This window comes from Mastacembelus armatus, chromosome 2 (assembly GCF_900324485.2).
Source record: "Mastacembelus armatus chromosome 2, fMasArm1.2, whole genome shotgun sequence".
NCBI classification, from domain to species: Eukaryota; Metazoa; Chordata; class Actinopteri; order Synbranchiformes; family Mastacembelidae; genus Mastacembelus; species Mastacembelus armatus.
In genome coordinates this window covers 4,856,230-4,873,547 of record NC_046634.1, presented here as the reverse complement: position 1 = coordinate 4,873,547, position 17,318 = coordinate 4,856,230, and the positions used below count along the sequence as shown (strand labels likewise).

The 17,318-nt window shown below is 39.5% G+C and overlaps 1 protein-coding gene across 14 annotated transcripts in view; it reads right to left on the bottom strand.

Moving 5' to 3' along the window:
• Nucleotides 1-15,130, bottom strand: part of tns1a (tensin 1a) — a 52,940-nt gene extending 37,810 nt beyond the window's left edge. For 8 of the 14 annotated variants that reach the window (XM_026302106.1, XM_026302110.1, XM_026302109.1 and 5 more), the window contains exon 1: nucleotides 6,804-7,701. The gene's annotated coding sequence lies outside the window, so the exon portion shown is untranslated. Of the gene's footprint in view, nucleotides 1-6,367; nucleotides 6,590-6,803; nucleotides 7,702-12,169; nucleotides 12,208-15,008 lie in introns of those variants that run through there. The other 6 variants (XM_026302115.1, XM_026302118.1, XM_026302119.1 and 3 more) reach the window with 4 other exon arrangements.
• Nucleotides 15,131-17,318: the final 2,188 nt, after the last annotated feature.

Below are 17,318 nucleotides of genomic sequence, written 5' to 3'. Positions count from 1 at the left end.
AAGAAAAGCAAGAAATATAATTTACTGTTTTCTGTCTTCATCAGTATACTTTTTACAGCAGAGGGCATTAGGACTCTGGTGCTGTTCTTACCTTCAACATGTCAGACCAAACAGCACAGACACCAGGATCAACTATGTGATATTTTTGTCTTGCCACATGGTCCATATGTCAGCCTAGCTGACCATAGAGTCAGGAATTCTTGCTGTGACTTGGCAGAGGCATGGCACAATAACAGCTTATCTTAATATTGGCATAATATTTGTATAAAGTCTGTAGGTGTTCTGAAAAAACTGACTGAAAAAAAAAATTCTCAAATTTTTCACAACACATCTCATACTGAAACAGTGAAAGAAACCAACAGCTTTAGCTCTATTTGTCTGGTGAAACGACATCCTGTTCCTGGCCTATGCTGACAGCCTGTTCTTTTAACAGCAAAACAACATGTTTCCCAACAAAATCAAGTCCAGGGCCAGTACCAGTTGCCAGCCCTCCCAGCAACAGTATCACTTGTCCCCTAATTATACAATCACCTTAAAATTAGAATGGTATTGATTTCCTGATGTTGCAGTGCTACATGTAGCATCTTTAAATAGCCATTAGGGCTCACAGGCCGCTTTGGTTCTCAAAACAGTTTGCTCACAGTGTTTATGACAGTCAAGTGTGGCTCCTAATAGTGTACATTTCCTTCTGCACTACAAATAACTGATTACGATGCACAAACAGGCACTCTGGCAAGTTGAATGTCTTCCATCTTCCATTGTATTTACTTCAGTGTGTACACATAAACATGCATGTGGAAGTTCACAGAAGTTAAATGAGTGCGTGCAGTGCCCAGTATCCCAACATGTTGTATGCTGATGAATGTTTACAAGTGATGGGATGAGCGTGTGCGCTATCAGCAGACAACAGACACAGGCAAGGAAGGAAGCTGCTGTAATTAGTTTGCTCAGACAAAACAAAAGACTCATTGACTTTGTAATGCTATCATCAAGCGTATCAGAGTTCAGTAGCTGGATAACATCGCAGCAGAACAGATCCCACCCAGTGAATATTGATATGCAATCTGACGGCATCAGTCCAGCAGTCAGCGTTGATACGATTATGTGCTCCAATAAAAACATTCAGAAGCTGACCAAGAGGGTACTGAAAACATCCTACATGTAGCATAATGTTTACACTAGTTTCTGTGTTGTAATACAGGCCTGCTAATATGTTACCATGTAGTGACTAGTGTAGCCAAACCAAATGTACTTTTATATAACAGTCTAGCAATAAATCCTGCCTTCATAAAGGTTACACTATTCAGTTTATGCTGAAACTGATTAATATAGAGGTGTCGATTCAATTGTATGGTCAGTTTGGAGGCAGCTGTTTGTGGAGCTGATAGGTGTTTCTGTTATTTTGTCCTCCTCATTTATATAGTATATTTTTGTCTCTTATGATTTCATTGCTTCTATCTGTGACACATAAAAAGATGTTGGGAGAGTTTTGTTTGCTAATATTCATTTAGTCTCATGATTATGATGAATAAAATCACAGTTATATTGTCATGTTTGTATCTATGAAATGAACACCTATAATATGTCTGTCTTCCTCACCTCCTACAGTTGAAATGCCCTTTAGCAAGGCAGCTAATACCCAACTACTCAAGGCCAACAGAAGATGAAGTCGCTGTTCCTGGGAACAAGAGGCAAGTCAGCTCATGCTTGCTCTTTACTGTGCCTACACTACCTAGGGTCAGTGCTGACATTTATATATCAGTGTTGGCAGTCCCAGTGGCCCTGTGGCATTGTAGGAAGAGCATCTGCCTTTATTTACAGCTGACAAGAGGTGCTGTTCTGGGCACTGTACTGTAGCAAACACCTATACATGTCCTGATGATGACTCCCTCCAGTCCTGATCTAAAGGTCAACAAGGTACAGGGACAACTGAGTTTCTATTGTATATTTACAGCCAGAACAAACACACTATTGTCTATATGAGTAACAAAGTGTTCCTTAAAGCACATATTTGTGTATATAAATATTGAACAAACAGCTATTACAGTACACAGATTCAGTGAGACAGTCATGAGTAGGCATCCAGAGCAGCAGAGAAAGTACAGACACTGACTGCATAATCACACAATCTTACATTCCTTCAAACACTGTCTTGGTGTACCTTAAAATCCTCACCACATCACTGTGCAAGAAAGCGAGTGAACAACTACCCTGACTTCATCCATATATGGTGGGTGTAGCTAGAAGCTAGACTAATACAGACTTGGTGTGGTTTTTACCAGCTCAGACAGATAAAAGTGTTGGAATCTCCGAGAGCCCATTGCTGTTTGTCCACCTCCCTCTCTGCCATCTCACATAGTAATACTATTTTAGGTGAATAGTGAGTTGAAAAATAAAGCCAGAACTGTTCTGTTCTGTCTGATCATTTCTCAGTTATCTGTATTTATCTGTTCTTGTTTCTTCAGCATATTTACCACAGCCATGAGCTTCATTGGAGTTTGTCCTACTTAAAATAAACTAGATGTTGAACTTTTCTCTGACCAGTCATTTCCAAGCTAAGTGATCAGACAATCACAAAGAAAAGAGCGAGTCATAGTGGTTTTAGGTTTTTAAAACAGGGAGCTTATAATCTTATTGAGTCACGAGGGGTGTCTGAGAAGCCACTGAAGTAGAACAAGGAGTCAAGCGAGACACTGAGGGGCTCTTCTAAATCACAAGTCAGCCAAGGGGCCTTATTAAGGGGCAAACAGAGGTGAGCTGATGTGGGACATTGCTAAATTATCCGCAGCAAAAGTCAAATGTCTTGACAGTTTGACAGAGCTGCCCTCCACTTTCTTGAACTCCATCCTCCTCACACTGAGGGTGTGGATCGGTAAGAGCTTTAATGATTTCAGCCAAAGTTCTGCTAAAGCACTCAAGTGGATTTATATGGAAATGGAGTGCAGAATATCAAAGCATCACTCTTGAGCCCAATCTACTGAGTTGTAGTGTTGCATAATGAGTTAACACACTGCATTTTCTCTTCACTCTCACACACTTCAAACAGGTTGGAACAAGCATCCTCTGATAACCAAGAAAGAATAAGAATGTCTTGCTCAGCAACCTTTGCATTCTTTGTCAAACAATGAAGACATTTTCAGTGCATTTACTGTTTTAGTATTGTGCTATGTGACATACAAAATGTATTAAAACTCATGTTTCTGCAGATAGGATTAAACATATTTTTGATATCTTGCATGGCATACCCATTTAGGTTTTTTTTCCTAAAGTTTCAGAAGTAAAGTAAGTTTATTTTTCCACTGTGTAGTTCTTTTTTGATTTTTGACCCTTTAAGTTCTACCTTATCAATAACTACTATGATCTTAGTATATCCACTTAACTGATGGGAGAAAATATGTGTTTGCTATTGTGCATAAATCATCTCACTGGCTCCAATAAATAAGCCTGCTTGGTCCAGCCACACTAAAAATTCCTCCAGCACTCCTCCTGCCCGCACAAGAGCCACTACCGCGCTGATGGCAGTTTGCCTGAAAAAGTAAATTCTTTACTTTCCAAATGGGGTCCAAATAAGGGCTGAAGCTTAAACAGCCCCTTTAGAGGGGTTTATACATTGGCTAGTTTTCTGTTTTACTTGGAGAGCTGATAAATTCAGTAAGTGCTGGAATGGTGGAGAGCATGTACCCTTTGTGCTTTGACATAATGTCAAGTGTGTTAAGCTGCATGTTTGACTGGGTGGCTGTGTTGCTGGCAAGGACACGCTGGTGGTGTAGAGAGATGCTGTCAATGGTTAAATAATATGTGATGTAGAATTTAAAGAAGCAGTAAAATATTAGCAAAATAAATGACTCATACAGAATGCTGCCAAAAGTGAATACTGCGTGGGAAAGTTTAACCACTAAGATACTATCAATCATCCCTATGAGTCAATTATTCAAGCTCATGATTCAATAACTCATAAAGCAGAGAATGCACTTTGTAAACCTTTATTTTGTCAGGGATCTAAGCTGCTTGGTGGATTTCTAAATTTGGAAGCAAACACTCTGAAACATCTCTTTCAGTCTTAGGTGGACAATGGAGGTCCAGCTGCTGTTTCAGAGGCCATTGCACCCAAACAGGATGCAAAAGGGCTGGCATATACACAGAACATCTAAATAACTGTTTTAGTAAAGCAAAACATACCGCCCACCAACTGGTTGCACCAGGTAGTATGACCCAAACAGAGTCAGAGTGTTGTGTTTGAGGCCCATAGGGAACTTCATCAAGTGGACATACAACAGGCCTAAGACCATACATCACTGAGGAAACAGTTATTTGATCATAGTCAAGCCACAGTGAGTGGTGATCAGGCTCTGGCTTGGCTGCTTCATCATTTGTATAGTTAAAACCAAATTACTGTGAGCTAGAGATGACAAGATACTCCATAAAGGAAGGAAATTATGAATGTCAGATGTGCAATTGTGGCTCACTTTGGACACAGGTTGAAGACCTCTAATGTGAAACTCTGCCTCAAAGTTTTATTCAAGAGGCACATGACTGCATATCATACATGTTAGGTCATTTAATTTGTGTTTCAGCTGAGGGATAGTACAGAAATCCCACCTGATGTGAAAGCTTCTTGGTTCCCACTTGTGGAAACTGTCTGCAATAAAAACATTTTTAATGTTTTTATGCTGCAGTCTGCTGGGGAGGCAGCATAAAGCAGAAGACAAACTGGTGCAAAAAGCTGGTTCAGTGACTGGAACGAGACTGGACTAGCTGAAGACTTTGATGGAGAGATGCACACAGAAAAAGGTAGAGGCCATCCTAGACTACACTGACCATCTCATTCACATCCTGAGGGACCACAGAAGCAGCTGCAATGGACGACTCACGTCACTGTGCAGCAGGACGCAACAATACAAGCAATCCATCATCCCCACTGCCGTCAGGCTCTACAACATCCTAAGCCAATGACAGATGACTAATTAACATGAACTGGACTGTTACTGTTTTATTACTCACATCTTTTTAATTTCACTACAAGACTGCCTGAATTTGCATTCAGGGACTAATAAGGTTTATCTCATCTCAAAGACTGGGTTTCTATGGACGTTGAAGACAAGCATGTTGTCATCATTACTGGGTATAGCTGATGTTAGAGAATGATGATGTGTTCTGACAGTAGTCACCTAATGGTTTATTTATGGGTTATTGCTGGATGCTTTCTCTCATTTGAGTCTGCCCTGAAAAGAGTAAATGTGAAAACACATTACTTCTGTTAGCTTTCAATGGAATTTCATTTTAATCTAAGCTTCCTCTTTATCTTCCTTAAGCCTGTCACGTTGACAGAAATAAGTCTGTGGGAAGGCCAGGTCTCTACTAATTCAGCCTTGGCCTCAGTTGGATGTTAAATGCCAGGATCCTTGGTCATTACTGCTTTTATAACATTTCCTGACATAAACTTTGAAGCCAACGTTGCAGCTGGAGGATCTTGTAGATTTCAAAGCTTATCAGCTGCACTATTTATTTGTGTGCTTGTCTCATGAGGCCTACATTAGAATATCTTCAATTTAATCTGATAAACAAATGTGATGAATGACATAAAAAACACATCTCATACCTGCACAAATGCATTAGAGGAATTGCTATGTATCAATCAAAATCTATCTATCTATCTATCTACTGTGAGCCTTTCAAGATGACATTCTGCAGTTTTCTCAACATTTCTCTTAAGGTTGCCAAGGTTTCACTTCTCTGATATATGAAAAGATTAACTGCCTTGAGGGAGACTAGGTATGTTTTTAAGGAATGGCAGAGACAGATGGAAGAGACAATAAGTTCAAGATTGATGGATCTACAGGGAAAACAGCCATTCCAAAGGCATCACGCACAGAGAATGTCTTGTTGTAAGGTGGAAGGGAGATTTGACTTAGGTCTCTTTTGGAGGTTTAAGAAATGTTTCATGCCAAAGTGAAGAAAGTGACAGGGAATGTTCCCATGGGACTTATCACCAATTTGAAGATTATATTGCTTGGGCAAGAGAAACGCTATATAATGTTTTCAAATTAAGTAAGAATGTGTCGTATCAAAAAACTTATTTTATATTAGTGTGATAAAAACAAAAACTGCATTGCTTTCTATTGTTATGGCTATTTAGTGGGAGACAGGACACACAAGCTTTGCAACCTCTTGACCACTGATGTTTAACTCCCATCCTTGTATTGGCTCAAGGTCAGAGGTGAATGATTGCCATTATCAGTCTACATCCCGTCTCAGAGGTGTCAGAAAGAAAAAGTGAGAAAAGTGAAAAGAAAGCAAATCCAAAGCAAAAACATAAGAAAAAAGACATTTCATGAAAACACTGTACTTGACCAACTGTTTACTTTACCTCCTGAAATGCTGCAACAGATGCAGGTTACGCGGAGAGAGAAAACACGTGTTTGCCTGCTGTGTTGACCAGTTGCTCCCAACCTCTCTCTCCACCTCTGCCACCACAAATCACTACTCGTTGGGTCATAAAAGGCTCCCGAGCCTCAAACAGCAACTTAAATGAACTCTGTCTGTTCTGTTCCCATGGCATCAACTTTCCCATGGGTGTGTGGCAGACCACCTTACATCCAAAACATGCACAGTATTTTTATCCAAAAACCCCTTTTTGCTGTAGCTACAGAATGAGCTAAGATACCCAAAACTCGGGTTTGACATTTTTAGCTTTGTGAAGACCTAATTTAAGCGTGAAAGAATCCAGAGTTCTAAAAACATTGCTCAACATGCAAACCACACACACTAGAGATGCAGTGTACTGCAGAATAAACCTCTCTTACCTGCACACCACTGCCACTTTTTCTCACGTTCTCTCTTCTCTCCCCCTCTGCCTTGTTCCTACCTCTGCATTCTCCCTGCCTTCAGACCCCCCTCCAGGAGAGAAAGAGGGCAAGAGAGGCAGTACCAAATACAGACACTTTCCTCCTCCTACTCCACCCCTCTCACTCAAAACAACAGCAGTAATCCAGAACGTGTGCCAGAGAGCTACTGAACTCTGTTCTGTGTATATGTGTGCATGTTTGTGGATGTCTGTGCAATCTCTGGACTGGACCAGGATGCAGTCTTTATACTGCTGGCTTTGGTTCCTCTTGTCAACTGCCAAGAAATTTTGAAACACGCTATATAAGGCCAAGAAAGTGGCTTGGGGCTCCTTACAATTCCAGTACCCAAAATGAGAGAGCAAAAGCCGTCCGGGGGCAGACAGTAACTGTATCCCTCCCTCTGCTAACTCCACACTAGTCCCCCTCTCTCTTTCTCCTCCCTCCTTTTTTTCATAGCCTTTCTGTAGCTGTTGACACATGCTGGACGAGAGTGTGAGAGAGAAAGAATAAGTTTTTTGTTCTTGTTTCTAAACTGAAAAAAAAAATCCTATTTGTTAATTATGAACTGCAATGTTGACTTTCTTGAATTGCTTGGATTCCAACAGAAACCACTGTGTGTAAAAAATTATCAAAATGTTCAAATGTCAAATATTTCATTTTCTTATGACATTATAAAAACCCAAATATGTATGAAAGTATTGCAGTGGTAACCCATCCTTTGCCACAAAACAACAAATTTAAGAAAATTATAAAATCATAAATCATGTTTTATGTAATATATTGTCTATAACTTGAATAAATGAGTATGCCTTTTGTTTTCTAGAACATAATTCACCAGCCCAGAAATGTACAGTGTGCTACTCTACACAATGATGCTATTTATATTCGGGCTCAAGTAGACAATAAAACTCCAATAACAGAAATCATATGAATAAGTTAGAAGGGGCAGTGCTGCATAAAAAGTACAATCACAAAAGAAAAATCAGTGTATTTCGAAGTTATGCATCAGTTTTTAGCAAACTGAAATATGTCACTTACTTTCATTAAATTAGGAAAAGCCATCAACTATCAAGGTAATAAAACAATGTTATGTACATTGTTGGAGCCGTTAAAGGGAGTTGTGGCATTATTTGAGTTGAAGCAAGTGAAAAATCTGCCAGTGCAGTAACAATATTTTGACAGACACTATCCATAAGACGCACACGCTTGTACACTGACTCCGGAGGAAAAAACCTGATATCATTGGTTAATACCCCCAGATCTCCCTTTTCGAAAATACTTGGGAGGGAAGTTTTTGGCTGCCTCCAACGAGGTTCTGGGCACTTGGGATGAACTTAGCTCTTGACCTCCAAATGAGGTCTGAGGTAAATTGGGCCATCAGTCATCTGCTAGCACCCAGTTATTAGGCCGCCCAAACCATTTGTTTGCCAGTGCTGTCTCCGACACATCCATAGCACTGAAGGGCGTTGCTATGGAGACGTGCTGTGATGGCTCTTTGATGTGACGTACTTGCGCCTGAGAAACAGACTTGCCTCTGTGGAGCACGGCTGAGGAATGAGGGGGCTTGGCACCCACAAAGGTATATGTGTGCGCATATCTGTGTCTCATCATTTTCTTTATCCACCTCCCTCATGCTCTACCACTCTCTACCACTCTCTACCACTCTCTCTTGTTCTACCTTTTTCACTTTCATGCTTGGGTGGTTAGTCTCTTTTCCATGCCAACATTCTTCAACACTCCTCATCCCTGCTTCTCTGCATGTCTTACTGTGGTTTTGGTTTTGCTTCATGCACATTCTACTTTTGGATAGATAAAGCAGATAAGAAAAGGAAAAAAGCCTCTACAACACTATTAAAAAGGAGTCAAGGAATCAAATGTTATCAAAGAAAAATCATATATAATAACTTAATAGTTTTCTTTGTTTCAATAAAGCTTTTTGGGAATGTATATGCTCCTTAAGGCTCCTGCTGTCACAGTGGGTGAGCGGTTGCACATGTTTGATTGACCTCTGATCTGGCAGGTGCACACAGGCAGTGTTAAACTTGGACTATGGATCTTCTATTCATCCATCCATTATCTATACCGGTTTACTCCTAATTAGTTTCACAGGGATCTGCTGATCACCAGTCCAAAACACGGTCATATAGAGAAATACAACGTCACACACTCACACTCACTCCTATGGGCAATTTAGAGTCACCAATCAACCTGGCATACATGTTTTTGGGCTGTGGAAACCAGAGTACCTGGAGAAAACCCACACAAGCACAGGGAGAACATGCAAAACTCCACACAGAAAGGCCTTCTAAAAATAGTAATTCAGTACTTAAGTTGATAGATCTGCTTCAACACCTTAATAGTCTGTTAACAGGTTGCTAGTGAGTTTTAAGATAAATAATCAGGTAAAGTTGGTTGATATGAGAGGAAGATTCCTGTGACTGGTGTGTGTACTGCTCCCTACCTGCTCCTTTGGTTTCTAATGTGTCTCATACCTTCTGTTATTTTATTCTAGTACTCAAACAGTGACTCACTTCCTAGTTGTCCTATTTCACCCCTGCTGCTGCTATAAGATCTGCAAGATCGACAACTACAGGAAGTAGAATAGCCTGTTTACAAGAACACTTTGTTCGACTGACTGCAGTGAAATAAATATACTTGCTGAAGAAAAAACAGTGGCCAGTGTTAGAAAACACAGAATGCTATAGCAGGGCAGTAGCACATAACCCCCGAAAGAATCTGCAATTAAAAGATCATTTCCTACCTGGTCCAAGCCATGCCTGCAGACCTTTATTGTTATTATTACAATTGAATAAAACAGGTTTCACATGTTTATCAGCTCTACCATAACTTCAAGCCAACACAAAAGTTTCTTTTGGTCTTACAAGACCAAGAAAATGCTCGAGACAGACCCATCTCCAAGTAGATTGTTGCTAAGGGATGAACTTTTGCTGCACTTGAATAAATACAAAAACAACACAGCAAATCAGGAAAGGTCACTTTTCTCCAGAATTGTCTCCAAAACCAGTAAAACAGAGGTGAAAAATAGACCCTGCATGAGAAGAGATCAAAACCTCTTGTAGTCTTACTCTTCCTGTCCAACCCCTTCCTATCATTCCTCTTTGGCCCAGCCTTTCACTGCCAAACCTCGCCTGTGTATTCCAACCCGAACAGCACAAACCACTGCAGCAGTATTCCAGGAGTCTCCTCCAAGAAATGCAGGGATAAATCCAAAGGAATAACGAGGGTTTGTTTTCATGGCAGGAGAACAGAGAGCTTGAAGTCAACACAAGAAAACACACAAACATGGGCACATGGATGAGGAAGATATGCTATTGGGTGGATCTGTTCTCATATTTTGATCTTTGCACTTCAAATGCCAGCAATCTGACAATGTTGTTGCAATTTCTTTGGTCACCAACAGAGGTCAGTAAGTGCTCCTTTTTGCCAAAAACACAGAACATGCAACATTACATGTCACATTACAACCACAACTTTTACAACTTTCGTTCACATTTTTATGCATTAATTTAAATGTGTAATATTGTTTTTGCAACGTTTTACAGCTATATATGACTGTCTAAATGCTGTTTCACTTTCCCCACACATATGAAATCAGTCAAAGATAATAACACATATTAAAATGAGCCTTGAAACACCACTCTCGCAATCACTACAGTCTGTGTAATGGTAACAATAATCAGGTATGACCCTGGCTGTACTTGCATTAGATCTATTTAAACTTAATTATTTAAAACATTTCCTATTTCCAAAAAAACATCAAAATCATCAAGTAATTATAATATCATGAATTTGCATTAACCACTTTTCATTATGCAACACACATGAACAACAAATATACATAAAATTCATTAGCTGATAGTATAGTGCAGACATAAATTATTCCTCGATCATCTCAGTTCATATGTTAAAAACATCTGTCTCCATCACACACACATTAAAATCAGAATAGGCCTTATTAAAATGCTGTAACAACACAGAGATGCAGCATAAAAATGTAATGACAGTACCAGTAAAACAGCAAACTTTACAGCATTAAAAGGAAAGTTGTGGCAGCTTGAAATAATAAACACATAAAATGAAATCAGTGGAGTTTTTTCAGTGCTGCAGTTATCTTTATGTCTGGTGAACTGCAAACCACTGGCGACAACCTTACTGCGCTTCACGACACATTTACTGTCAGGTCAATGTGGAGTCAGCTGAACAAAGCCGTCAGACTAAATCCGCATTCATTTGTCCACAAAGACTTTGCTTTTCTGCACTTTTTCAGCCCGATACAATGAACATCCTCCTGCCATACTGTCTTCGCCATTTCAGTAGATGAAGCCAACATCAGTGTTTGGGGATTAGCAGAATAACATTAGCATTAGCAAATAAGGATTAGAGAATTTGTGCCAGCTCTTGAATTTTAAACCAAAATTACAATTCAACCTCAACTGCTTTCAACATTACTATCTACTACCAGTCCTTCTCACCATTTTCTCTTGTCAGGCACACACACACACCTCTTACTCCTCCTCCTTCAAAACCTTTCCTGTCCAATGTCTGTCACCACCAGAATGAATGACTCATGATTCTGGTTATACTGATTATTCCACCAATTGCCACCACAAATGTCTTTGCCTGGTTTCATAAGTATTTGGCAGATTTTTCTGCAGATGTTTTGGGAACACACAGCTTTTGTTCCTATAGTAATATTTGGTTAGAGGGTTGGCTTTGAGGATGTTTTTGGGGAAAGGGAGAGGAGGTAAGAATCGGGGTGCAGAGAAGAGAGGAAAGGAGAAGCTAAATATTTCAAAATGTCTCCCCCTAGTCACAACTACAACCACTAAGAATAGTCTTGTTACTTTCTTTGCCTCTCTTCTCTCTGTCATTTAATGATTCCATCCTTCCTTTCTATTTACTCTCCTTATGAATTCCTCTCTTTCCCACTACAGGAATCAAATGTGGTGACTGTGACTTAAGAAATGGAAATGTGAAATATGTGATTTGATGCGAGAAGCAGCATTACTGCTTCACATGAAGGTCTATTGTCTATTATTCCTTTTTCAGGGCAAATACATCAGCACAGTGCTTTGCCAGATGATGTCACACTAATCTGTGGGAAAATGCAGCAGAAAATTGCACACGTGCATGCATGGATGTGGGTGTGAGGCTGCATAAATAGTTACTGCATATGTTGCCTACATTAACCTTTATATGTGTATACCTGTGTTAATGTGCACAGATAGACATATGTTGGATAAGTAATTACAGTAAGTAATAATTCAACAGTGATAACCAGTAAAAGATGATCAGTGTCTTACCTTTACTTCACATTTTTTATGACAGGACAGGCGGCACACTGAAAGAAGAGAGACAGAATTGGGTTTGTAATGGTTCATTTCAACAGACAGAAGAATCCCAGAAGAACTGGAGATTGTACAGTACAGCTGTAGAAGAAAATGTCATGCAATTAGTTGTTTTCTCAATGGCAGTGTTTGCTTGGAAAAGCAGAAGTCCACTGACACAAACATGTTGTGGTGCTGCCCCCAAGTGGTCACATTAAATAAACATCCAACCATCCATCCATTCATTTGTTTGCATGTCAGAAATTCACCTTTTGATTCAGACACCCCAACTTTGACACGGTTAAGATCTTCAGATATAGCTGACAACTTAAGATAAGTCATGTAAAGCAGGTAAAATAAGACAAAACTCTGTCTGAATACTTAATGAAAAAGGTTTAAGTTTAAATTAGATGAGTTTAATATTTATGTTATCATTAGAAACTGAGACAGGCAAATTTATGTTGAACTTCAGACATGAATGACCTTTGGCCCCACACCTGCTGTCAACCTAGGTGGTCCCCAGGTGTCGTCTGTGTGTGTAAAGTGTTTCTGATTTATGAGCAGCAGAATAAGTGAACAAGAAAGAAGTGATGTGGTGGGTGGGTGGGTGCTGTGTAGATACATGGGTGAAAGCCTACTGTGGGTAGTAGTAAGGTAAAGGAAAGAAAAAACACTGGTTAATTAATAAACCAATGTATTGGATATTTCTCTGTCCACTTGAGATGCAGCTGTCCAAACCTGTACAAGTCTTCATTTAACACTGATGGATGAACACTCTGGATAAAAGTCAAGGCAAAATCTTTATCTGACTTTTAATTTCATGAAGATTACTATTATTTCACTTTCTGATACTTCATAATTAATGACGAGTCCAACCCTTAATTATATAAAACTGCTGCATATGAAACAAAGCTCTATGAAAAATTTGACAGGACACACTGGGGGCCTGGAGTCATTCCCAGCTGGGTGAGAAGAGGGCTACACCCTGGACAGATCACCAGTCTACTACTGCAAATCATTCAGAAAACATTGTTTAACAATGACAATGTGATGTTTTCTAGGTATATATTAGTCCGTTTCTCTGATGGTTGCCTGGCAACTGGTCTGTCCAAGAAACAATCCAACACATAACCCTAATAAAACGTTGAACAAGTATATTCTTCTAAATATTGAAATTTTCCTTCATTGGGTTAAGTGCACTAACAAAAGAACAATGTGCAGGTAAGTAACGGTACAGTCCACGTGCACACACACATTTCTGGAAGAGCACCCAGCACACTGTCTTATTGTCACATCATATCTCTTAACACAGGCCCTCGTGCAAGGTCGCCTTTTCATGGGGCACCTAACAACACTTCCTGGTAGCAGTAAAAAAAAAAAAAACTCTGCAAGGATGCTGAGAGATGATGCTTATTGCACTCTCCTGCAATTTAACATAGAGAATGAATTTTAAAAAAAGAGGGATGAAAGCGATGTTAATTCTCCTGTGTGCCCCTTCACACTCTCTCTCGTTTTTCATCTCCAATCCCGCTATACCCCAATTTCTTTCTCTTTATTCTGCCTTCTTCCACCCCCTCACCTCTCTTTTCCTCGTTTCCCTCTTATCTAGGCTAATGCAGAAGCAGCAGCCATACTAATTTTAACAGCAAATCCTCAGCCAAAGCCCTATACAGGCCCGCTTTCCTACTGCCAGGCTTCTGTGCATTTGTCAACACAGCTTCTGCTAAAGACACAGCTTGTAGTTCAAAAGGAAGAAAGGGAGAATGAGTGAAAGTGTAAGAGACACGAAGGAAGAGGAGGGGATAGAAGCAGAGAAAAAGTGAGGCTGCCCAGGAGTCCTTCAATGCTAATTTCCCCTGGACTTTTCTTGGAGGAACAAAAAAAAAAAAAAACTTTAGTTCTTCTAAAATTGGAATCAAAAACGTGGCAGGATTATGGAAGAAGAGGGGCAGGCAGGGGCTCAAACGAGAGAGATCAAGAGCAGATCAAATGCAAATCTGAAACACAGACATGCATATACACAGACATATATAAAATTTACCTATAGAGGATTTCTACTGTTATACTTCAGTCTATCAAGAAATGAAAAGTGATGTAAATTACATGTCCTGCTCTGAAAACCTGACATCTGAGAGGTCTTTCCTCTGCTAGCTTGAAAAGTGATGTTTCCAGCAGCAGCAGGAGCTGCCAGAATGATTTTATATCACGGTAAACAAAGCATCTTTAGGTTTTATCTGTTGGATTAAACAAAGCAGGTAATTAAAATACATCCCACTGTGTACTAATATATATGATGCACCACTTTCTGATATTTTATGCACTAAACATGAACCAATTAATGTGGGAAAACAACATTTCAGGACACTGTACTGAATTATTATATTTTAAGGAATTTAAGGAAGCAAAGAATATTTATCAAAGTAGACTATTCCTTTAAGATGTAAACACAGTATGATTTTCTCTGAAAACTAATTAGATTTTCTTGAAATGGGAATCGTTTTATGAGCATCAAACTAATCAGCTGCAGTGTTTTTACAGCTAGATATTCAGGTCATGAATTCTCATGCTGCCAAGCATCTATAGGGTAGCTGCAGGACAAAAGGGACATCTGGCCAACTCATCTCCACATGCTTCAAATGGATTATGTGTGTATTTGTTTTTCCCTGTCATTTGTCCAATGTACACCAGCCACTTTCAATCAGGAAACAGAAACACACATTTTTGAATGAACAGATCTCTCAGCCAACCAGTCTGGTCACAATCTAACCTTCTGTTTGCTAGATTCAAAGTACAACTCAACCTCCCAGACACTCACCTTTGCAGATGAGGCCCTCCTTGGTGATGGCCTGCTTGCATATATCACAACTCTTGGCCTTCTTGAATGGCTTCAGCTTAAAGGTGTGTGTGTGGACACCCTCCAGCTCATCGGGCTGAAAGAACAAAGAGAAGAAAGACAGAAAGATCAGGAGAGAGCCGGTTAAAGTGATACCGGCCAGTCCATGGCCAATAGAAACACATTTGGTATTCAGCAATGATATATTTGTCTATGGCTGCACATATGTTTTGCAATCTTTGATGGCATTTGGTATCAGCTCAACAACCTTGCCTTTGTTATTGTGAATGTTGTTTTTATTCACTTTTGCTGAGATCTTCATTTGTGAGGCAGCAAAACAGGCAGCATTTATGTAGATCTTTGTTATTGTTACTAATCCATTGAATGCAATGCTTCTGAGGTAAGTCTTAAAATAAAATGTACAATTTAATTCATGCAAAAAACTGAATTCCAGAAAGAAAAAGGGTGTTAACTCACAAGACACTTTATTATTTTGTGTCCCCGTATTGCACGTAAATACATGTACATACACCAACACACTCACAGACACAGTCTGCCCACCAGCGGAGGATGTTTTCACTTTGAAGTTCACTAATTAAATGACTAATTAATGATGAAGAGGAGAGCAGAAAAAAAGGCCTCACAGCAGCCAACTACCTCAAAAACTTCAGGAATGATTTGTGCACTGTATTGAATGCATGTGTGTGTGTCCTGGGTGCAGCCTGAGGACACAGCAGCTCTAGAAACTGCACCAAAACCCAAGCAGAGCAGTGGGGGGGGGCAGTGCACATGATGTTCACTCTCTAAAAGATATTTAAAAACAGATGATGATGATGATGATGAAGGTGGGGTTACAGTCAAAGTGTGGATGTTCCTCATTGGAAGGATCCACAAAGACCTAGATAAAATTCATTCAAACACTTATCTAATGTATTTTTCACATGTAGTGACAGTTCCAACACTGTAAAGCATGACTGTGGAAATGTGAGTTTTCTTCCAAACAGCTGACTGTTGCTTAGTGTTGATTGGATTACTTTAACCTGAAGCATATAAAATGCAGAACACTGTAATTGGGTCAATAGCATTCCCTTTGAAGGTGCCTCAACTCTAAAGCAGCTAAACCTCACACTGAATGTGTGAGTGTTACTAAATGTCTCAAAAATATGCATGTGGTTATCTTCCCAGTCCTCTCTGTAACAGTTTCAGTCTGAGTGATGTATTTTCCTTCTGAATCACTAGATGACATGAGTTAATGAGATTTTACGCTAATGAAAAACAGTGTTTAGGACTGTTTGATACTATTTTCCCTATTCCAAGGTCAAATTCATTAAAAAAAAAAAAAACAACATCAAGGACAGACAATTGTTTCATCTGACAGTTTCTTGTCTGGTTGCTCAAAGGCAGGCCAAGGAGAACAAATATTCTCCTGGACTCCACTGCTCTCTTCTCCTCTCTCCTTTTCTCTCTTTTTCCACCATCCCTGTGTCTGAACACCCTCCTTAGTGAGTCATAATGATGATGTCATTTCCTTTGTGTATTTGTGCAGCTGGGTCGGTCTGGGTTGGGCTCTGCTGGACTGTAAATCATGGTGTTCTTTATTAGAAGCAGTATTTTATAGATTACTTGTTCCTGCTATCACCTTGAAGAAATTAGTGAATGAGTCCCTTAAGGGATTAATTACCGTAATACTAATTTATCCCATCCAATGACTTATCAGCGAGTGCTCTAATTGTGCATTACAAACTCTTTCCAAAACAAAATGAAAATGCTATTTGAAGTAAAGATGAAATAAATCATCTCACTGTCAACAAAGGAACTTTATTCCATGATCTTTCTGATCTCACTTACTTTTCAGCTTGCAATAAAAAGTTTCACCAATTTAAATGTCAGAAAACCATTTATAAATCTAGTAAGGGTAATATCCAGAGGCAGCATCTTATCCACTTCTGTCTATCCTCTAGTGTTACTCTGTGAGTTTACCTTTCTTATATTTTGTATTTGCATTTTAGGCTAAATGTGTATCCATAGAGGTGTGTATTTCACTGAACTTTAGTTCATATTAAAAAATGTCATCTGCACTCAAACCTTAGGTTTCACCACCTGTCCAGGAAAAAAATCAAACATTTGGGATTTGATGTCTTGCTCAAGGACACTTTGGGATGTGAACAGGAGAAATAAGGGACTGAACTACCAACACTGTGATTAATGGACAATCTGCTTTGCCTGCTGAGCTACAGCTTAACTAATGTAACTTCACTGTGTCTGCTATTATTATTATAACATTACCACTAC